Source organism: Haemorhous mexicanus, chromosome 16, assembly GCF_027477595.1.
Source record: "Haemorhous mexicanus isolate bHaeMex1 chromosome 16, bHaeMex1.pri, whole genome shotgun sequence".
Lineage (NCBI taxonomy): Eukaryota > Metazoa > Chordata > Aves > Passeriformes > Fringillidae > Haemorhous > Haemorhous mexicanus.
Genome location: NC_082356.1, coordinates 9,825,471 through 9,847,464, shown reverse-complemented (window position 1 = coordinate 9,847,464; position 21,994 = coordinate 9,825,471). Strand labels below are relative to the sequence as shown.

At 58.8% G+C, this 21,994-nt stretch overlaps 1 protein-coding gene, 1 long non-coding RNA gene and 1 pseudogene across 2 annotated transcripts in view; 2 read left to right on the top strand and 1 right to left on the bottom strand.

Annotated features, from left to right (window-relative positions):
• Nucleotides 1-21,994, top strand: part of LOC132334709 (zinc finger protein 850-like) — an 800,740-nt pseudogene that overhangs the window by 114,391 nt on the left and 664,355 nt on the right.
• LOC132334515 (zinc finger protein 883-like) overlaps nt 1-21,994 on the bottom strand; it is a 90,785-nt gene that overhangs the window by 39,705 nt on the left and 29,086 nt on the right. The window lies entirely within an intron of this gene.
• Nucleotides 5,809-6,534, top strand: LOC132334911 (uncharacterized). The gene is made up of 2 exons (XR_009488556.1): nt 5,809-5,934; nt 6,226-6,534. It is a non-coding gene; the product is annotated as an uncharacterized LOC132334911 (long non-coding RNA).

Genomic DNA, 21,994 nt, shown 5'->3' with positions numbered 1-21,994 from the left:
GGAGCTGTTTGACCAAATCCAGAGGAGACCATGAAGATATTCCCAGGGCTGGAGCCCTCTCCTGTGAGGAAAGGGTGAGAGCTGAGGGTGGTCAGCTTGGAGAAGGAAAGGCTCCAGGGAGACCTTAGAGCCTCTTCTAGTGCCTAAAGGGCTTCCAAGAGAGACTGAGAGGGGCTTTGGACAAGTGTCTGGAGGGCCAGGACAAACAGGAGAATGGCTTCACACTGCCAGAGGGCCGCAGGCCTTTGCCATTCAGAGGGGATTCCATGATCCAGCACAGAGCCTGGATCCATCCCTGCTGACCTGGCTGTGTGATGGGCTCCAAATGGAAGGATAAGGGGTCCTAGGCCATGGGTTTGTGTCAGGGTCTCCATGAGGAGGTGAGCAAGATGAACACAGAACAGTCCAGCATGGAGCAGGACATAAAGATGATGTGGCAAGGACTTGGCAAGCTGAGCTGCCTCCAATTCCTCCGAGAGGGAGTTGAATGCCCACCCCCTCCTCAGGGACTCCTGATGGCAGCATGCCCCAGGGGACTGAGCAGCATGCCTGCCCGTGTCTGTGTCACGCCCCTGTGAGTGGGCCGGGCCCCCCAGCACCGGGACTGGTCCCAAAGGGGCCGTGGCAGGGCCAGTGGAAGGCCCCGGTGCCCTTCCTGCCCTGCTCCGTTGGCAGCCATGGGGGCTCATTCTGCTGCCCTGAGCAGGCAGAGCAGAGGAGCAGCTGCTTCTTGTTTGGCTGTTCCTAAAGTTCCTGCTAGCTGCGTATTCAACACTTGGGGCAAGGTCTTCCATGCAAGCTGGGGCAGTTTGGGTGGGGTGGGGGTGTGTCCTGGGGCTCTCTGTGACACAGTGCACCGTGGTCACCATGGGATGGTAAGGGAGAGAGTGTTCCATGGTGACCCTTTGTGACACGTCGTGATATATGTGCTGACAGTGACACAGCCGTGCCACAGTGCTCGGTGCACGTAACGGGACAGGACGGGAAAGAGCAGTGCAGTGAGGAGCCCCCACACAGCCAACTCATTCCTTGCTGACCCGGAGCTTTTCCGAGGTGTTCTCTGTGCAGGTGACCTCGAGGCCAGGCTGCGGGACTCGGTGACGTGGAGCATTTCCGAAGCATCTGCCATCCCTGCGGCCAGTGCCCTCGAGGATAGACTGCGGGACTCTCAGTCCTATTTCTTTCTAGAGACTTCTCTCTTGCTGGTGCCCTTGAGGACAGACTGCAGGACTTACTGTCCTGTAGCATTCCCAAGGCCCCTCTGTTGCAGGTGCCTTCTAGGTACGACTGCAGCACTTGCTCATCTTCAGCTCTTCCGAGGCCTCTCTGCTTCAGCAGGCACTCATAACTGCAAAGAGTGACATGGAGCAGAGACCACCCAGCATGACCAAGCTGGCCTGGGTGGAGGAGGAAGAGGCTGGAGCTCCCTCAGCACAGCAGCCTGAAGAACTGGAGCAGTTCCAGCTGCTGCAGGAGGGTGAGTGTCAGAGCTGGGCTGCAGGGCTGGAGCCTGCAGCCAGCTTGGCCCCATCCCATCCCTGTGGACATGCCCATGGATAAGACAGAAGCTGGGCTGGATCATCTGGCAGCTGTGCTCCATCCCCCGGGGCATGCCGAGGCTCTCCCTGCCTGGGGAGCGCAGGGCTGGGCTCTGTTCTCCGGCCTCTCCCGCAGCCCCTCAGCCCTGTCTGTGCTCGCTCTCTGCCAGATGCAGCCGAGGAGCGGACACAAGAGCAGGAAGCCGCCCCTGGCCGCTTTTGCGGAACAGCACAGGTACCTGCGGCCATCCCTGCCTGGGCTGGGCCTGCTGTCACTGCTCAGCCAAGCACCAGGCTTGGAGTGCTCCATGGATGCTCCCTCCCTTCCTGCCCTTCTCCTGCAGACCCTCTGTGACTCCATCATGTGCCTTTGGCAGGAAGAGACCGCTGGTGTGGGCACCGGCCTCTTGGCGGACCTTCTGTTCCTCAATGCTGAGACCGGTGCTGCCATGCTGGATTTGCTTGTGGAGGAGGGTGTCTCCGATCCAACGCAAGTAAGCAGCCTGGGGCAAGGGCTCGATCGCCCCAGCACTGCTGTGGCACCTCGAGCCAGCTATGCCGGGCTCCCTCGGCTCTTGAGGCCCAGCCCAATGTGGTTGGAAGGGAAGCACTTCTTAGGGGAAGCTGGGCAAGTTGCTGCTCTGGCAGGTCTCCGAGTCTCCCCGTGCCTTCTGCAGGTGCCCGCCATGGTGAGGTACATCCACCAGTGGCTCACGGCCAATGAGTCTGCTGGGCACAGGCTGGACGAGGCCCTTCTGGAGCTGACCGAGGAATACCCCTCGGACGTGATGATCACCCTTTTGCGCTGGGCCCCATCGTGTGACAGGTAGGGCAGCCCCACGTGCCTTGAGGGCTTAGGGTTCACCAGCCTGTCACCCAGTAGAGCCTGTCCCTGCTGACTGCCAGACGGGGCGGGGAGTTCCAGGATCCTCTGGCTCCTCTGTTTTACAGTGCTGGGACATCAGCTCCTGAGCCTGGGGCCATGCTCCTTCCCTGCCCCTCAGGGCCTGTACCCACGTGGGCTTGCTGGCCGCTGCCAGCCCGGGGCAGTGGGCAGAGCCAGGGCTGAGGGCTGGCGTGGGCCCTTGCAGCTGCCCAGGCCACGGGGCTGTGGCCTAGACTGCCCTGACACAGAGTTCTGACCCCACAGAGCTGCCGCGACCATGTGGGGAACCATCATGTCCTCGAGCAGGACTGCGGAGCCGGCGCTGCAGTTACTCCTCGACGCGCTCAGCGCCTGGCCAGTGTACAGCGTGTACACCTCTGATGGGGACAACACAGGAGTCTTTGCCCTGGCTGTGAGTTTCTGGAACCGGCCTTTGCCAGCCCCCAGGCCGCCTCTCAAGCAGCCAGCTCTCTGTCCTCCCCCAGCTGCATCTCCCTGCCTCGGGCACTGGGCTGAAACCTGGCTTAGGGGAAGGGTTCAGGGGCACCAGGCCGGCTGCTCGGCCCGTGTCTCCCCTGGCCTCTCCCTCGCACGCTGGAGCCCTGCCACATGGATGTCTCAGCACTGAGCGTTGTCTCTGGGTGTTTTATTTCTTGCAGGCAACCGTGGCACTGTGGAGAGTCTTCAATCTGACCTGGCGCTCCCCTGTCATGCTGGAGTATTTCCCCAATCTCTTTCTGCGTCTGCTCTTCCAAGCTTACATCAGCACGCAGGAGATGCCAGAAGAGGTTGAGACTTTCTGGAAGGGATGCCAGGAGGAACACGGCCTCGCCGCCAACCCCAACAGGTGCTCCATGCCAGTCCTCGCAGTCTCCCCATCCCTCCCATGCCCCCAGGGCAGGAGCCAGGGCTCCCGACCGTGACCTGGGCTTTGCTGTGCACACAGCTTTGCACTGCAGACCCTGAAGGCCCTGCTCTGCCAAATGCGCTATGAGCACGTGGTGGTGTCAATGGAACGCAAGCGTGCCTGGGACACGCTGCTCTGTGCTGACACCCACCACTATGCAGTGGGTCTTCTGGCCAGGTGAGACCTTGTTCTCCCCCCCAGCCCTCTCCTTTGTGCCCAGAACTCCCCACAAAGTCCCTGTGGTCATGGGCGGCAGGGCCTTGTCACCAAGGGAGGGATGAGCAGACTGGAAAAGGCTGGCAGAGGAGGGTGCCCGGGAATAGCCGCCTCCCAAAGCACCCCCTGGGTGCTTGGGAGAAGACCAGGCCTCTGTGAGTCAGCCCTGGGAGAGGTTTGCCCACCTGGCTCAGGGGCAATGGTGCCTTTTTCTCCCCGCCAGGGAGATGCGCCGCGTCTCCATCATCTGGTGTTGCGGCATGGCATCCTGCCTCTTTGACCTGCTCAGCGAAGGCATTTCAGACTGGGAACTGCCCGCCCTGGCGTTCCTGGTGGAGGTGAGTCCCATGGCCATCGCTGCCTCGCTGAGCTGCCTCCCACCCCTCTGCCCTCTGGTAGCCGCAGCTGCCTGGGACAGTGCCCGTGCCCTGTGCTGCTGTCTTGGCTCGGCCCTGTGTGCTTCTGAGCTCCTGGGCACCTCTGCACCTGCTCTCTGTGCCTTTCAGGTCCTGGACTGCCTGGACTTGAGCGAATGTGGCGAAAAAGTCCTGGAGATCTTCACAAGTCAGCTGCAGAGCGAGTCCATGGAGATGCGTTGCGTGGTGCTCCGAGGCCTCGTGGTGCTCACCTCGATGGTGAGAAGGAGGCAGCAGCTGAAGCTGTGCTGGCAGCATGGGGCTGGGGCAAGCAGCCCCTAGGGCTCAGCTGGGCTTTGGCAGCTGTGCTCTCCCAGCTCTCCAAGGTCACTGTTCAGCTGCCCGAGTGCTTTGGGACAGGCCTTCGGCCTCTGAGCCCTGCAGCAGCAGCGTGGGGTGGCCCAGCCTTGTTTTGCACACAGGATCCAAGCATGTTCAACCTGACTGAAAGCCTTGGGAAACTACTGTGGGATGCGGATGAAGACATCGTGGAGATGACCCTCATTGTGCTCAGCTTACTGCTGCTGCACAAAGACCTCACAATAGCCAGCCCCATCGCCCTGCAGCTGGCTGAGGCGCTCTGGCACCTCTTTGACAATGTGAGGCTCTGTGCCCCCAGCCACGGGCACTTGGATGCTGCCTTGGGCCAGGGCATAGCGGGACCTGGAGCAGCTGATGCGGAGGGCTTTTGCTTCCTTTCCCACAGGAAAACAGCCATGTGCAGCTGCTCTCCATTCGCCTCTTCCAAGACGTGATCACGCTGGTAGTGGCAAAGGACAAAAAGGCCCTGAAGAAGCATGTGAGCGAGAGCCTGCTCCCGCTCTTCTTCCACTGCCACGATGAGAACGGGCGTGTGGCACAGGTGAGGCCTCCTGGCCTCTGGTGTCTCCGTGGGAGGGGGCTCAGTTGTCTGCCCACCCCCTGGCACCTGATGGGCTCCAGCCTCTTGCTGGCCTCGGCACAGAGATGCGGGTCCTGTGCCCTGGGCTGCGGTACCATCTCTGGGTCTCTGCTGCTCTGCAGGCCTCTCGGGAAACGCTGCTTTCTGCAGTAAGGTTCCTGAAGAGGAAGGATCTCAAGCAGCTGCTGAAGACGGATCAGATGTGGAGGTTGGCCGAGTGCTTGGTAAGGACGGCCTGGAATCCCCAGCCCAATCCCTGGAGAAGCCGCCTGCCCATGGCACCCAGTCTGTGGGGCTGGCAGCTGTGGCCCCTGCCCAGTGCCCCATGCAGGGGCAGCGGCCTGCGCCCCACACACCACTCCCTTTCCTGGGCCGTGCGGGCTTTTCTCCAGGCTCCTCTGACCGAGCCTCATGCCAATGGAGCCCCAAGCCAGCTGGGCTCTGCTGCGGGGCGGCACCATGGCTCACTGGGTCCTCTGCCCCATCCCGAGCCTGGCGCCTGCGGCTGTTGGCCAGGCCTCAGGGCTGTGTGGGCAGGGGGAGCAGTGCAGGGTGTAGGGAGCGCCCGGCCCTGGGGCAGGGCTCTCATCAACCCTTTCTCTCCGTGCCCTGCCACTCTCTGCAGCTGGGAGAGGATAGGAGCCGTGCGGCCGAGCGCCTGCGCCAGGCCCTGCCATACCTGCGGAGCCCACAGGAGCCCCTGCGAGAGGTGGCCGTCAGGTTCATCGGTGAGCCCCAAGCTCTGCTCCCTCCCCTCCCCGCCCCAGCCCGCCGCAGCTCGGCCCCAGCACCGCCTTCTGCACCGGCAACAGGAGCCTGGGCGCAGGCATCTGCAGCCCTGGCTGGCCTCGGCACCGCTGCCACCCTCTGGCAGCCATGACCTGGGGCGGCAGCCTGTGCCAGGGGCCCGGGCTGAGCCCTGCCAGGCCAGCAGGGCGTGTGGCCTCAGGGCTGGCAGCACCCGTGTGCGGCAGCTGTGGCTCTGAAGGCAGGACTCGCTCTGTGTTCCCAAGGGATCGCCGGGCGCTACCTGACAGGGCAGCAGCCAGAGTTCCGGATCATCTGCATGGGTGAGTGAGGCCTGCAGGCTCTCAGCGGGGGCTGCCACCGGCAGCTGCGTTCCCTGGCCTGCCCGTGGGCGGCTCCGCTCCCTGCGCGCACCAAGGGCAGCATGGCCACAACACAGACACTCTTCAGGGGCCTGGGGGACATTCCTGGCCAGCAGCTGCCAGCTCGTCCTTCTTCTGTCCTGCTTCTTCCAGGCCCTGGCAGGAGCTGTGTGGGATGGACGTGGCAGGAGGCTCTGCCCAGGTCCCCGCAGATCCACCCTCTGACTGTGGCTCTGTTTCTCTCTCTTGCAGCCCTTCAGGACATGACGGATGACACCAGCCCTACCGTCTCATGCCTGGCACTTCAAACTCTGTACATCAATTTAGCTGTACAGAGCATTCCCTCCTCCCGACTCCAGAAGATGCGAGACCAACTCCGCCAGCTCTGGAAGTCGCGGCCTTTCCTGTTTCACCGTGGCTGAGTGTCCTGCTGTGGCGCCGTGGAGAAGTGATCCGGGAGGCTGCGTCTGCTGGGGCCACCTGAACCTGCAGGGAACACCTCTCCTCTGCAAGCACTTCCTTTCCCACCCTCTATAGGAACATTAAATTGCTGTTGTCATACGCCAATGTCCGGGAGCTTTCTCTTGGTGCAGAGTGTCTTCAGGCCAATAGGGAAGAGGGGAAGAAAGAGTTCTTCCTCTGAGCAAGTTGCCCAGAAGTGGTGTGGAAGGGAAAGTGGCCAAAAGCCCCTTGGCCTTTGGTGGTCCTGCAGGAACGTTTTTGTTTCTGCATCAAGTCTTCTGGAGCTGGGGGAACAAGTGAGTTCCGTGTCCGTCGAAGAGCAGAAAGCGGCAGGATGTGTCTGCTCCCAGCGCTTGCCTTGGCCGTTCCTTCTCAGTGCTGGCAGCATCATCAGGGACACACCTCAAGTTCTCTCATGCCGGAGTTATCCCAATCTTCTGCACTTGCCCAGCTTCCTCCCAGGTTCACCAGGGAAAATCGCTGCCCATGCCAGTCCATTCCCTTGCCCAGAAGGCACCTGCTTGTGTTTGGACCCGAGCTGCTGGCCACAGCCAGACGGGCAGCGCTCGCAGCATTGGCCATCAGACGCTGGGCTGACTGGTGATTTCTGGTTTCTCTCCCCAGAGTGCCAGGACATCATTAAGGGGTGTTTGTCCATGCAACCCTTGGACAGGCCATCCTTAGAAGAGCTTTTCTGTCATCCTTGGGTGCAGGGTGTTCCTCTGCCCTAGAAGATGGGAGAGATCCATGTGCACAGTTGGATCCAGGGGCCTGGCAGGTAACAGCTCCACACATCTCTTGGCAATCAGTGGCAAAGCATACCAGACTGGTTTTGTCCTGCCTGTAGCTCTGAGCAGGGGTCAGCAGAAGGGAATACGCAGCTCTTGGGCTGGAGCTGAGCTGGAGACCTGGTGTGGCAAGCACTGGTGGCCACCATCCCCGCTGGTTGTGTTTGTCTGGTTCATGGATGGCTGGGGCCCTGGGCAGAGCCCTGACAGCCTGGTCTGGCCCCAGGGAAAGAGAAGGAGCCCCTGGAGAAGCTGTACCTGGTGGGGCTGCTGCTGGAGACACCAAGGAAAACCTCAAGGATGACAATCTCTTCCTCAGCCTGGCCAGCTGAAGATGATGGACTTTGATTCTGGCACCTTCTTCAAAGCCAGGCTCCATGCCCAAATTGCAGGTGAGTCCACAGCCATGGGGATGCTCCCAGATCTGAGCATGGCATGGCCTGGCCAGGCACAAAGGGTTCCCCCTTTGCTGGGGCAGATGCAATGAATTCTTCAGTTGGCTGCCCAGCTGCTTTTTGGCTCTGGGCAGCTGCTGAAGGCTGGATGTGCCGTGGCTGGCTGCAGGCTGGGCACATGTCCTGCCTTCCTGCTCTGCTCCCAAAGGCAGCAGGGATGGGCAGCTCTGGGCACAGCCAGCATGGCCTGGGCACCGCAGGCCTTGGCACAAGGGGACAGGAGCCCTCAGGTGACAGGCAGTTTCTGGTGTCTCTCCTTGCAGCTGGGCTCTGTGGGTGCTGAGGCTGCTCTGGGCTCTGCCAGGGCTCTGCTGGAGCTCAGCACTGGGCTGGAATCAGCCAAAGAAGAAATGGTGTGACCTGTAGCACAGACTTGCTTGAGCATTTCGGCAACACAGCTCAAGTTTGCAGAGTGTACACCTCCAAGGGAAAACATGACACCCCCCCCAAAAAAAAAAAACTTGTTCAATAACTTCTGAAATGAAATCAATCTGGGGTGACCCCAAATTACATTTCTCAGCTTGCTCTAGCTCTAGCTCAGCCCTTCTCTGAACAGTTCTCTCCACTGCCTGCCTTTTACTTCCCAACTGCTCTCTTCCCGCAGTGAGCTCCCAGCCCATCGCAGTCTCTATCACACTGTTGCCTTCCTTGGTGCCCCCTCACCACAAGGAAGAGGGAGCCCCAGACTTAGGAATTCATCCTGGGACTGGCTGAGGAGCAGCAATGTCTCAGAGGTCCAGTGGGATTTTAGTGTCATTCAGAGCCACTCTCCAGCCCTCAGCTCTGCTCACTGCTGAGTTCCTATTCCCTTTTCCTCATCCTTTCAGCAGGATGAGCTCTGTGAATCCCCTTGAGCCTCCCCAGCCCACTCTTCCCAGCCCACGCACCCCCCTCAGTTTGGCTGAAGCTGAAGCTTCTCTGTCTCCTCTGGCACACCAGTCCAGTGCCCTGTGCGGGGAGCCCCAGCCCAGAGCACAGCACCAACAGTGCAGTCCAGGCTGGAGCAGCTGCCCTGCAGGCCTGGCTTGGCTCTTTGTGGCAAGGGAATGCTCCCTGTTTCCAGCTGTCCCTGCAGGATGGCCCCAGGGCAGAGCCCAGCCTGGCTCTCACTGCAGCCCCTGGAGCTTGGGGCAGACAGTGCTCCCAGAGCTGAGGTTCCTGGGGAGCACCCGGAGCGGTGCCTTGCACTCTGTTGCCGTGTGTCACAGTGCAGGCTGGCTGGTACTGTGTGAATGCACCAGCCCCTGCTTTGACTGAGAGGGGCCTCACCCAGTCACATCTCTGCCAAGGCTGCAGCATTTCACTGGCCAGAATCTGACAGGGCATAGAGATCAGAGTAATGAAATTATCCAGACTGGGTTTTTCAAAGGCCCTTTAGAAGGAAGGGCTTGAGAATAAACATTCTCTGTTTGCCACATGGACATTGGGGTGAGTGGTCTCTTTGTCTCCAACCCATTCCCTCCCCCTGCCAATGTTACAGCCACCCACTCCCTCACACATCCCCCCTCGTGCCTTCCCACTGCCGTGTCCTGTCAGGGCTTCTCCAGCCCCTCATCCCTTCGTGGCTCTGTCCCCTCAGGGTCTCCCCCATCCCAGCCAACCTGCCCGGCAGCAGCACCACAGCCCCACAGCAGCTCCAGAGGAGCCCCAGCCAGAGGCACCTCGGAGCCCTCAGCAATCCAGCCAGCAGCACACGGGCAGGAGGACACAGATGGCCCTTCCTGGCTGGCACAGGGCTTGTGGCCATCTCCAGGCACCGCTCTCGCAGGGATCCCCGCAGCTCCGGCCCCTGCCCAGCCGCTCTGTCGGCACCACAAAGGCTTCAGAAGAACCACCAAAGGCCAAGGGCCTTCTGACCATTTTCCCTGCTACACTGCACGTCTGGGCAGTTGGCTGAGCCCAGGCACCCTTTTCCCCCTCTTCCCCTATGCCCTGCTAACCCTTGCCAGCAAAAGAAAACTCCTGGGAGTCTGTGTATTATAACACATTCTATATTCATAGACTAAAGAAAAAAAACAAAAAGAATAAAAGAACAATTTTAAAGAAACAGAAAATTCCCGCTGGCTCAGGTTGCTCCAGCAGACACAGCCTGTGGGCTCAGCTCTCTGCAGAGCTCCAGCAGCGCAGCCAGTCGAGCCCCGACAGACGAGGCCGTGTCCTCCATGCCCTGCAGAATTGATCTTGCAGCCTCTGGAAGATGGAATATTGCTCACCATATAGTGCCCGGAGGACATACAATGTTTGAAGTGCCATGTCTGACACAGCACTGCTGATGTCCTCTGTCAGGTGTTCAAGGGCTGAAAGAGAGAGGAACAGAGCCATGGTCAGATCCCAAATCTTTGGGGACGCGAGGAGAGCCCCCTGCCAGGGCCGTCCCAGCCGGCTCTAGGCATAGCCAGGAGGGAGCAGGGAACAACGGGACCAGCCTGAAGCTGCTGGCCACGAATCCTCCACGTGGTCCTGAAATCTCTGTGTGCTCTGCCCACGCTGCCCCTCGTCCGCACAGGGAGCAGAGCCCTCTGCAGCCGGGGCAGGGCTTGCAGCTGCCCCCACGAGCCCCCACTGCCAGCCCCCTGCCCTCACTCACCACTGCAGATGAGCTGGAGCTCTTCCTTCTTCCCCCTCAGGTACTGCCCAGCCATCCCTGTGAACACAGAGCCTGTCACGGCCCCAGCGGCACAGCTCCCTGCCAGCGGCGCTGCCGGCGCTGTGGCCACACGGCCTGCTGGCCCGGCAGGGCTCAGCCCGGGCCCTGGCCGCACGCTGCCGCCCAAGGGCACGGCTGCCAGAGGGCGGCAGCAGCACCGAGGCCAGCCGGGGCTCCACGGCGCCGGGCCCGGCCGGCACTGCTGGGGCAGCAGGCGGTGCTGGGGCCGAGCTGCGGCGGGCCGGGGAGGGAGCCCGGGCTCGTGGCTCACCCATGAACCTGATGGCCGCCTCTCGCAGGGGCTCCTGTGGGCTCTGCAGGTAGCGCAGGGCCCGGCGCAGGTGCTCGGCCGCTCCGCTCCTGTCCTCTGCCAGCTGGAGAGAGCGGCGGGAGGGAAGGAAGGGTTGGCGCGGGCTCAGCCCCTCGGCCGGGCGCTGCCTGCGCCCAGCCCCAGCCTCCCCTGCCCGCACAGCCCTGAGGCGCGGCCAGCAGCCGCTGGCGCTGGGCTCCCGAGGGGAGGGCCAGAGGGCCGGCTGCTGCCCGGGGAGCCGCAGTGCCGGCCCGCCCCGCAGCTCCGCCGGGCCGGGGCTCCACGGGCACCTGGCTTGGGCCCACGGGAGCCTTGAGAGGAGCCCGCGCGGCCTCAGCGTGCAGCAGCGGGCAGGGGCACAGCTGCCCGCCCCGCACTCTCAGCACCGCCCTCGGGGGCCTTCTCCAGGCTGATGCTGGGACTTCCAGGCCATCCTTACCAGGCACTCGGTGAATTTCCACAGCTTCTTGTTCTTCAGCAGTCTTTCAAGATCCCTCCTCTTCAGGAACTTGGCCACACAAAGCAGCGTTTCCTGTGAAGCCTGGAGAGCAGCAGAGACGAGGAGATGACCCCACAGCCCAGGGCGCAGGACCCATGTCCCTTTGCCAAGGCCTGGAGGAGGCTGCAGCCTGGCAGGCACCAGGGCAGGAGGCAGCCAAGCCCCCTGCCAGGGCGACAGCAGCAGCCCACGAGTCCTCACCTGTGCCACAAGACGATTCTCATCATGGCAGTGGAAGAAGAGTGGCAGCAGGCTCTGGCGCAGGGGTGTCTTCAGGGCCTTTTTTGCCTTTTCCGCTGGATGAGTCACCAGTGTTCGGAAGAGCAGTATGGAGATTACCTGCACCTGGCTATTGTCCTGTTTGAAAGGAAGGAAAAAAGACCTCAGAATCGGCTGCATGGGGCTCAGCTTGACGCAGGCCTGCAAATCCTCAGGGCACGAATTGTCCGGGTAGCACCCAGTGGCTGTGGCTGGGGGCAGTGAGCCTTACGTGGTCAAAGAGTGGCAGGAGCGCCTCAACCAGCTGCAGTGTGATGGGGCTGGGCATCAGCATGTCATTGTCCAAGATGATAAAGCTGAGTAGCATGACTGTCATGATAACTATCTCTCCATCTGTGTCCCACAGGAACTCCACAAGACTTTCAGTCAGGCTCCACATTTTTTTGGTCTGTGCAGAACACAAATTTGTGAAATGCCATCCTCCTGCTGCAGGGCCTGAAGGCCAAAGGCCTGTCCCGAAGCACTTGGGCAGCTGAAGCAGGAGGCAGGAGAGCTGGGAGCAGCTGCCCCAGCTCCCAAAGCCCAGCCAAGCCCAAGCGACTGCATTCCCTAGCTCAGCCTCAGCCACTGCCCCCTTCTCACCATTGAGGGCTTGTCAGTGAGATCAAGAAGGGCCCTGAGCGCCAGGCGACGCCTCTCTCTGCACTCCCTCTGCAGCTGCCTTGACAAGATTTGCAGGACTCTGTTAGCACTGCGTTCACTCAAGTCCAGGCACTCGAGGACCTGAAAGGCACAGAGCAGTGACAGCGGACCCGGCCGGCAGGAGCTCGGAACCGCACAGGGCTGGGCCCAGGCAGCAGCACAGGGCACGGGCTCCATCCCAGGCAGCTGTGGCTCTGAAAGGGCAGAGAGCTGGGAGGCAGCTGAGCAAGGCAGCGCTGGCCATCAGGCTCACCTCCACAAGGAACGCCAGGGCAGGCAGCTCCCAGCGTGGCTCCTGTGTGCTGAGCAGCCAGAGCAGGTAGCGAGCGATCCGGGAACACAAGGGGATGGAGACACAGGACATCTCCCTGGCAGGAGAAAAAGTAACCAAGACTGTGGGCCAGGAGCACAAACCTCCGCCAGGACTGACACACACAGGTCTGGTCTTTCCCCAGCATTGTGCAAGTGGCCCTGGACTACTTGGGAGGCGGCTCCTTGTGGGCACCCTCCTCTCCCAGCCTTTTCCAGTCTGCTTGGCCGTCCCTCGGTGACAAGACCCTCTGGCCCACAACCACAGGATCTGTGTGGAGCTCCCTGGGCACAGAGCACAAATGTCAGAGGCAGTGGGGAGAAGGGGGTCTCACCTGGCCAGCAGACTCATGGCACAGTGGTGGGTGTCAGCACACAGCAGCATGTCCCAGCCACAATTGTGTTCCATTGCCACCACCACATCCTCGTGCTGCGTTCGGCAGAGCAGGGACTTCAGGGTCTGCACTGCAAACCTGCGTGCAGAGCAAAGCCCAGGTCACGCTGGGAGCACTGGCTCCTTCCCAGGCCATGTGGCAGGGACAGGAGGAGAAGGATGGAGCACCTCCTGGGGCTGGTGGCAAGGCCATGTTGCTCCTGGCATCCCTTCCAGAAGGTAATGACCTCCTCTGGCATATCCAGAGTGCTGAAGAGCACTTGGAAGAGCAGATGCACAAAGAGGCGAGGGAAATACACCGTCACCATATGTGGGACACAGGGCACCTGGAGGATCTTCCACATCACCACAGCTGCCTGGAAAGGACAAAGCCCCCCGAGACAGTTCTCAGTGCTGAGGTGTCAGTGTGGCAGGGCCCGAGCTTGGCAGGAAGAGGCCCAGAGAGACACAGGGGGAGCATGGGGCCTGGCAGGCCTGAAGCTGCCCCTGGGCCAGGTTTGAGGCCAGCGCCTGAGGCAGGGAGATGCAGTGGGGGAAGGAGGATGGAGAGCTGCTGGAGAGGTGGCCTTGGGGCCAGCAAAGGCCAGTGTCAGAAACTCACAGCCAGGGCAAAGACACCCGTTTTGTCCCCATCAGAGGTGCACATGCTGTGCTCTGGCCAGCTCCCCAGCACATCCAGGAGGATCAGCAGCACTGGTTCCGCAGTCCTGGGCGAGCACATGATGGTCTTCCACATGGCCATGGCAGCTCTGTGGGGTTAGAGCTCCGTCTCAGGGAGGTCTCAGACACAGCACGGTGGCCTGGGCAGCAGTGGGGATCTGAGCCAGCTGCCAGCTCTGCCTCTGCCCATTGTCCCTCACTGGCAGCACCCAGGCAGCCCAGCCCTTTGGGGACAGACCCCTGAGGGGCAGGGAGGGAGCATGGCAGCAGGCATGGGAGGTGACATGCCAGGGCTGGGAAAGGGAGCAGCCAGAGGGCCCTGGAACTCTCTGTTGGTCAGACACCTGGGCCAAGTTGTACAGGCTGATGGGCTGGGGAGCCCTGAGCTCTCTGGGCAGGTGGGCCCCATACCTGTCACAGGATGGGGCCACACGCAGCAGCGTCATTAGTACGTCAGCAGGCTGTGCTTCGGTGAGATCCAGCAGGGTCCTGTTCAGCCTGTGCTCAGCAAACTGATTGGCCAGGAGCCACTGGTGGATGTACCTGACCAGGGCGGGCACCTGGAGAAGGCACAGGAAGACTTGGAAAGCTGCCAGAAGGAGGAATGTCCCCAGTGTCCCCAGAGAAGTTCTTCCCTTCCCACCACACTGCCATGGCCTCAAAGCCTTCCAGTGACCAGTGGGTGTGGCTTGAGAGGCCAAGCAGTTCCTGGGAGGATCAAACCCTGGCCACAGGCTGCTTACTTGCTTTGGGTTGGAAAAGCCCTCCTCTACAAGCATATCCAGCAGGGCAGCACTGGTCTTGGTTTTGAAGATGTGCGTGTATGCTCTGAGCCCAGTTCCCATGGTGCTGGTCTCTTCCTCCCGAATTCTCTTGATGAATTTGCAAACCAGCTGTAGGAGAAGGGCAAGAAGCCAGGGATGTTGCATGGAATTCTCCAAGTGCAGTGACAGCAGGCCCAGCCCAGGTAGGGGTGGCTGCAGGTACCTGCGCTGTTCGGCGGAAGAGGCCACGGGCGGGGTCCTGCTCTTGTGTGCGCTCCAGGGCTGCACCTGGCAAAGAACGAGCGCAGCCAGAGCTGAGGGGCTGCGGGAGAGGCCGGAGAACACAGCCCAGCCCTGCGCTCCCCAGGTGAGGACAGCCCTGGGATGCCTGAGGGGATGGAGCACGGCCACTGCGGGGTGTCTGCCTGGCCCCTGTCCATGGGCATGGCCCAGGGGATGGGATGGGATGGGATGGGATGGGATGGGATGGGATGGGATGGGATGGGATGGGATGGGATGGGATGGGATGGGATGGGATGGGATGTTTCCAGGCTGGCTGCAGGCACCATCCCTGTGGCCCAGCTCTGCCACTCACCCTCCTGCAGCAGCTCAAACAGCACCTCCTCTTTGGTCTCCTGTGCTGGAGCAGCTCCAGCGCCTTTTTCCTCCTCCTCCTCCTCCTCCACCCACGCCAGCTTGGGCACTCTTAGGGGTCTCTGCTCCATGTCTCTTAGTGGATTTGTGGCTACTTGCTGGAGAGATGCCTCAGAAAAGCTCAGAGTCAGCAAGTCCTGCAGTGGTGCCTGGAAGGCACCTTCAAGTAAGAAGCCTCAGGAAGGCAACAGGACAGCAAGTCCTGCACTCTGGTCTCGAGGGCTCCTGCCACAAGGACAGGAGACTCCTGTCAAGGATTGTGGTCTGGCCTCGAGGGCACTGGCAGCAGGGATGGGAGATGCCTCTGGGGCACCAAGTCCCACACTCTGCCCTCAAGGGCACCTGCAGAAGAGAAAGGAGACCACGGGTTGGCAAGTCCTGTGGTCAGGCCTCGAGCTCAGCTGCAGGAATAACACCTTGGAAAGGCTCCGGTTTGGACAGGAACGAGCGCGCTGTGTGGGGGCTCCTCACGGCACCGCTCTGTCCTGTCCTGTCCCGTTGTGTGCTCTGAGACCTGAGGTGTGCTCTTGTCACTGCCAGCTCCTATGTCACCACGTGTCACAAAGGGCCCTTGGACACCCGTTCTATGCCACGGTGCCCATGCTGCACTGTGTCACAAAGGGCCCCTGCACACACTGCCCCTTGCCCTGGGGCCACCCCCAGCCCACCCAAAGTGGCCCAGGTTGAAGGAATCTCTCACCCCAAGTGTCTAAGACAGCCCGACAGGGTTTTTAGGAACAGCTCAAACCATCAGCAAATGCTGCCCTGCTCTGTGGGCTCAGGGCAGCAGAAGGAACCTCCAGGGCTGCCAACACAGCTGCACTGGGAAGGGCACGGGGCCTTCCAGGGAAGCTGGCTCGGCCTCCTTGGGACACGTCCTGGCTGGTGGCCATCCTAAACCCACGGGTGTGGCATGGACATGGAACGTGTGGGCCAGGGCACGAGTGCTGCTCTGAGCCCTGGGGCCCGGGGAGCGCTGCAATCAGCAGGTGTGGCTGAGTCCCTGCCCAAGCAGACCTGTCCCCCGCCCCCGAGCCCTGGCAGCGCTGGTGCCCATCTCCTGCCCCAGAGACCTCTGCCCCCGGGGGGCTTCTGTGCCAGAGGGAGCCAAAGCCCACGTGCACTAGGGACTGTGCTCCTTCCTGTAGGGGCTGTTGGCAGGAGCACCTGGAGCAACTGCTGGCAACACTTGGTCTGGGTCAGAAGTTCTCACTCCATGCTGAAATTATTTTCTCATTGAAGTAATTTCCTTCAGCACAAAAACACCTTAGTGGCAAAGGCACAGAAGAATCTGGCATTTAAGAATCCTCACTTCAGGAAAGCTTTACTTCCCGTTGCTCAACTCAAGTAGTTCCAAAAATTTGCAGCTTCCCAACTTCATTGGGATGGCCTGAGAAGGTGAAGAGTTGGAATTCTGCTTTCTGTCTCAAAGCAGCAACTCATTTGCCTTAACATCATCCACTGAGAGTCACTTAAAATAACACTGTACAGAGGTAAAAAAACAGCCATTCTTTGGTTTGCAAATGTTTTTCTGTGAAGAGATGATATTATCCTAATTCTCTTAAAGAATAAAAGCTCTCAAGAAATTAAAGTCCACTCAGTGTTACAAAAGTAGCCCAAACAAATGAGTAGATGGCAAAAGGGCTAATCCTCCCCCTGGTACAGATATCTAAGTGGCCAGTAAAGAACAGCTCTCCCCTTTTGTTCCCTGCAGGAGAATCAGGACCATGAACAAGAATAGTCACAGATATTCTTTCTGTCCTCAGTAACCAAAGTCGTGCCAAACCACAGATGCTGCCTTCAAACTGACTCAGATTCCAGCCTAGACCTCTCACCTTGCAGATAACTCCTTCCCGACACCCCACCAACACCAACACCCCCAAACTCCAACACAGAAGCCCTCAACACCTCAGCAGGACCCCCAGCTGTCCCTGTCCCTCTGCAGAGCTTTCCCACCCTCCAGCAGACCCCCTGGTTCCCTGCACATGCCAGGGGATGGCACTCAGAAAGATCTGCCCCAATACCTTCTTCTGTGGCAAGCTCAGGCTGCCAGGCCTATGGTTCCTGGATCACCCTTCCCACCTCACTGGGAGCTCCCTGGGAAGCACTTTCCTTGAGAAGCAAGCCCCTTTCCTCCAAAGGCATTTCCCCAAATGTGTAGCTTTCCTGGGGAACACCAATACACTCTTAAGAAAAGCTGGCAAGGCTGAATGACTTCAGGTCCTTTCAGGACAGGCACTCCAGCTCTAGCTCGTATTCCCCCAAGTGTGTTTCCAGGTGGAGGTTCAGAGGGGCAGCCCCAGGCCCTCTACAAACACAAGCTGCCCGCTGCCTCTTTACCTGCCTCAACTCCTGCCTGCGGTCACAGCAGCAAAACCAGGCTGTTCCCAGCCAGAGCCCAGAGCCCTGTTCCTGCAGGATGCTCTTGCCAGCACCTTCCAGGACTCTCGGCTGTGCATGCAGAGCTTTTCATGCTGGCTCCCAACATGCTTTGGAATGCAGAGCACAACCTGGCTGGCTCTGCCACCAGCACACTCCAAACACAGGCAGAGGAAGAAGCAGCAGGGGCTGTTTTGCAGCCAATGCCAAGAGAAACTGGAAGGGTGCCCTCCCTCTGGTCTCACTTGGTTGGCTTTCTGACTGGGTCTGAGCCTGGGGCTGCCATTCCTTGGTTGTGGGGACCAGAACCACACCTGGGATCCCAGCACTGCCTGACAGCGCTCTGGGCACTGGCACGGTCGCACCTCCGAGTCTCAGGCACCGTGCTGCGGCTTCATTTGCCCTTAGGCACACCCAAAGCTCTCTGTTAAGCCCAGATGGTCTCTGGTTCTGCCCTCTTCCTGATCCTGTGCAGGGATGGAGCACTGCTGTGCTTTCAGGAAGCTGTTCTTGAAACCTTCCAGCATTCCAAGCTCCTTTGCCCTCCATGGATGCTTTCCATGGAATCCCTCATAGGTGGGTTCAGAGCATTCTCAGGTTTGCTCTTCCAAAGTCCAGGGGCTCCAGGGTGCTCAGCAAGATCTGTAACTCCACAGCGTTGTGGAACTGGACTTTTAGCACAGGGACCTTTCCAGCCTGATCTGCCCTCGTTCCTCTGTGTCTGTGCAAAAAACACAGTGTGGAAGAGAATGGCAGGAGGGGCCTGTGTGTCCCAGGGCACTGGATTTGCATCGTTCCAGCTCCACAGAGATGCAGGTAAAGCAAAGAAGCCAAACTGTTTATTAATGGAAGGCAAAGCAAAGGGATGAGCTGGGAGGGAAGAAAGGGGATGGGCAGGTTCTGAGGGCTGTCAACAGCAAGAGAGAAGGCAGGAGCTATGGGAGCTTCCCACAGGCTCAGCTGTGCCAGTCATCATCTGTGCCTGGAGCTCCAGCTGATCTCCTCAGGTCTCCAGGTGGTCTCACCTTCCAAGAGATCTGGAGGTCTTAAAGAGATACTGGTTCTTCTGAGCCAGCAGATGAAAGTAGTTCAGCTCTTCCCTCAAACATCACCTGAACAAATATGCTTATGCAGGAGGGGCTGTTGTATTCACTCAGGCCTTGAAGGGCTGAAAGAGACAGGAACAGAGCCACAGTCAGAACCTGGATGTGCAGGAATCCAAGGAGACCTTTCTGCCAGAGCCATCCCACCTAGCTCTTGCCATGGCCACAAGAGAGGAGGGGCCAAGGGGATCAGCTGCAAGGTGCTGGCCATGAATCCCCCTGCCCACATCCCTGAAATCTCTGTGTGCTCTGCCCACAGCACCCCTCGTCCACACAAGGAGCAAAGCCCACCACAGCCAGGGCAGGGATTGCAGCTCCCTGCCCAGGGATTGCAGCTCACCCAGCCAGCCCCTGCTGACAGCCCACTGCCCTCAGTCACCCTCACAGAGGGCCTGGAGCTCTTCCTTCTGCCCCATCAGGAGCAGCCTGGCCATCCTTGGGAACACAGGGTAATCATAGCTAAGGCTGCTGTGGCTATTATCCAGTTTGATTTATGGCTTAATAAGGTGAGGAATTAATGGTTTCTTAACTTCCTCTGGAAGGCAGGCACATGGATTCAGAGCTATGAGACACTAAGTGTATGTTTTGGGGGTTACTTTAATAATGGTACTTACTGTGAGGAAATGACACTGGGGGAAATTTTCTCCCAGCCATTCACCCAGCTCTTTGGGTCTGCCCCACCAGTTTTCAAAGGGTTCAGATCCACTCTAAATGCTAAAGATACCATACAGTGGTTGGTGTTGCTGATAGGCCTGTTACATTTAGCATTCAGAGATAGAAGAAGATTAACCTGGATAACCACGCTGACACCTACCCCAGAGACAAGGGATGCTGCTGCCCCAGAGCCTGACCCTGCCCCAGAGCCCATCTCAGAAATGAACCACCCAGGTTGGGTGGGGATTCTAGTGAAAGAGATGGGCCAGATGCTGAAGGAGTACATTTCCACAGCTGGTGAAAAACCCTTCCCCTGCCTCAAAGAGGGAGAGTCTGATAGTGCAGCAGTGGAACCCACAGATGTTACAACTGTCCAGGTTCCAGCTGAACTGCAAAGGCAATCACAGCCAGCAGCAGTTGCCCCAGTGGAAACAAGGAGGTCTGAGATGAAGCCAGAGCACCCAGATGAAGATAAGAAAGGAGGACCCTCACAACCCGCAGGACAGACAACAGTGGAGATCATCACTGAATCCCTGATGTGTGAAAATCTCTGTAATCTGCACAAAGACTATGTACAGCGGGGATATGAGGCTTGTACAATCTGGTTACTCTGGGTCTGGGACCTTATGGGTCCAGCTGTGCAACTGGATGGCGGTGAGGCAAGGAAATTGGGACCCCCTACCCAGGACTCAGGTATGAATCAGATTTTTGTAAGGGAGTTAGGCTCCCTTTCCCTCTGGGAGTAGATTTCATGAGTGCCAGAGGGAGGTTTGTCCACAGGGAGAGAATGCAGGATCACCGCCATAGAATGTGCTGGAAGACCCTCTGACGGGGGAGGAAGGGATCCAACAGCTGAGAGAAGTGGCAGTATTGGAGGTACTCTTTGGGAGGGATGGACAGCATGATAATGACCCCAACAGGGTTAGGTGCACAGGGCAAATATGTTAGAGTCTGGCAAATGTGGGGCCATCTCAATACATCACCTTCATTGCAACAATTAATGCCGATACCAGCCGAGAGACAGTGGGCTCTGTTGCCAACAAGCTTAGAAATTATGCAAGTATGATCAATGGCCCGATGCAGGCTCATGTCTCTGCTGTGCTCCAAGAACTCAGAGAGGAGATGAAGGAGGAGGTGAGGAGGAACAGTTCCCACATTGCAGCAGTGTGAGTCACAGGCCCCAAAGTCAGAGCCCAACATTCCCCAGCTAGAGAGAGAGGGTACACCCCACGGGCTGACCTGTGGTTCTTTCTGCAGGACCATGGGGCAGAGACATGGGAAGGTGGAATGAGAAACCCACTTCTGTCCTGGCAGCACGAGTGTGTCAACTCAAGGAGGGAAACACTAATCAAGGGAACTCCAGTAGAGTGAAGGTAGCCTCATTCTCCCATGACCGAGCTGCTGAGTATGATCTGTCTGATCCCCTTGAAGGAACCTCTGCCATGTATGCCCAGGAAAGAAATAATACCCAGGGTTAGAGGGGCCCTGCCTCTAGCCAGGGAGAGGCACGGGAGAAGTGGATCTTCTGATGGTGTGGATCCAATGGCCTGGCACATCAGAACCGCAAAAATACGATGCCTTAGTTCATACTGGTGTGCAGTGTACCCTGATACCATTGGAACACGTGGGGGCAGAACCTGTTTCCATTGCCGGGATGGCAGGGGGATCACAGCAATTGACCCTGTTGGAAGCCGAGGTGAGCCTGACTGGGAAAGAGTGAAAGAAACATCCCATTGTGACTGGCCCAGTGGCCCTGTGTGTTCTGGGCATAGACTTTCTCTGGAATGGGTATTACAAAGACCTAAAGGGACTCAGATGGGATTTTGGAATAGCTGCTGTAGAGGCAGAGAACATTAAGCAGTTAAACACCTTGCCTGGACTATCAGAAAACCCATCTGCAGAAGAAATCCTGAACGTGGAAGGGCAATGAGTGCCAATCGCCAGCTCGACGGTGCACCGCCGGCAGTATCGGACAAATCGAGCTGCTGTGATCCCCATCCACAAAATGATCCGTGAGCTAGAGAGCCAAGGGGTGGTCAGCAAAACCCACTCACCCTTTAACAGCCCCATCAGGCCTGTGCACAAGTCTGACAGAGAATGGAAATTGACTGTGGACTACCAGGTCTTAAATGAAGTGACTCCACTGCTGAGTGCTGCTGTGCCAGACGTGCTGGAACTCCAGTACGAGCTGGAGTCCAAGGCAGCAAAGTGGTACGCCACTGTTGATATTGCCAGTGTGTTTTTCTCGATTCCTCTGGCAGCAGAATGCAGGGCTCAGTTTGCTTTCACCTGGAGGGGCGTGCAGTACACCTGGAACCGACTGCCCCAGGGGTGGGAGCACAGCCCCACCATCTGCCATGGACTGATCCAGACTGCACTGGAAAAGGGTGAGGCTCCAGAACACCTGCAGTATATCAATGACATCATTGTGTGGGGGAACATGGCAATGGAAGTATTTGAGAAAGCAGAGAGGATCATCCAGATTCTGCTAGAAGCCAGTTTCACCATCAAGAAGAGCAAAGTCAAAGAACCTGCCCAAGAGATCCAGTTCCTGGGAGTAAAGTGGCAAGACGGACGGCATCAGATTCCCACTGAGGTAATCAACAAGATCACCGCAATGTCTCCACCAACTAGCAAGAAGGAAACACAAGCTTTCCTCAGTGCCATAGGTTTTTGGAGAATGCATACTCCTGAGTACAGCCAGATTGTGCAGATCGTGAGCCCTCTTTTCCTGGTCACCCGCAAGAAGAACGAGTTCCACTGGGGCCCTGAATAGCAACAAGCTTTTGTTCAGATCAAGCAGGAGATCGCTCATGCAGTTGCCCTTGGCCCAGTCAGGACGGGACCAGAGGTGAAGCGCGTGCTCTACTCTGCAGCCAGGAACAATGGCTTGTCCTGGAGCCTTTGGCAGAAGGTGCCTGGGGAGACTCAAGGCTGACCACTGGGATTCTGGAGTTGAAGCTTCAGAGGGTCCGAAGCCAACTACACTCCCACAGAGAAGGAAATCTTGGCTGCCTATGAA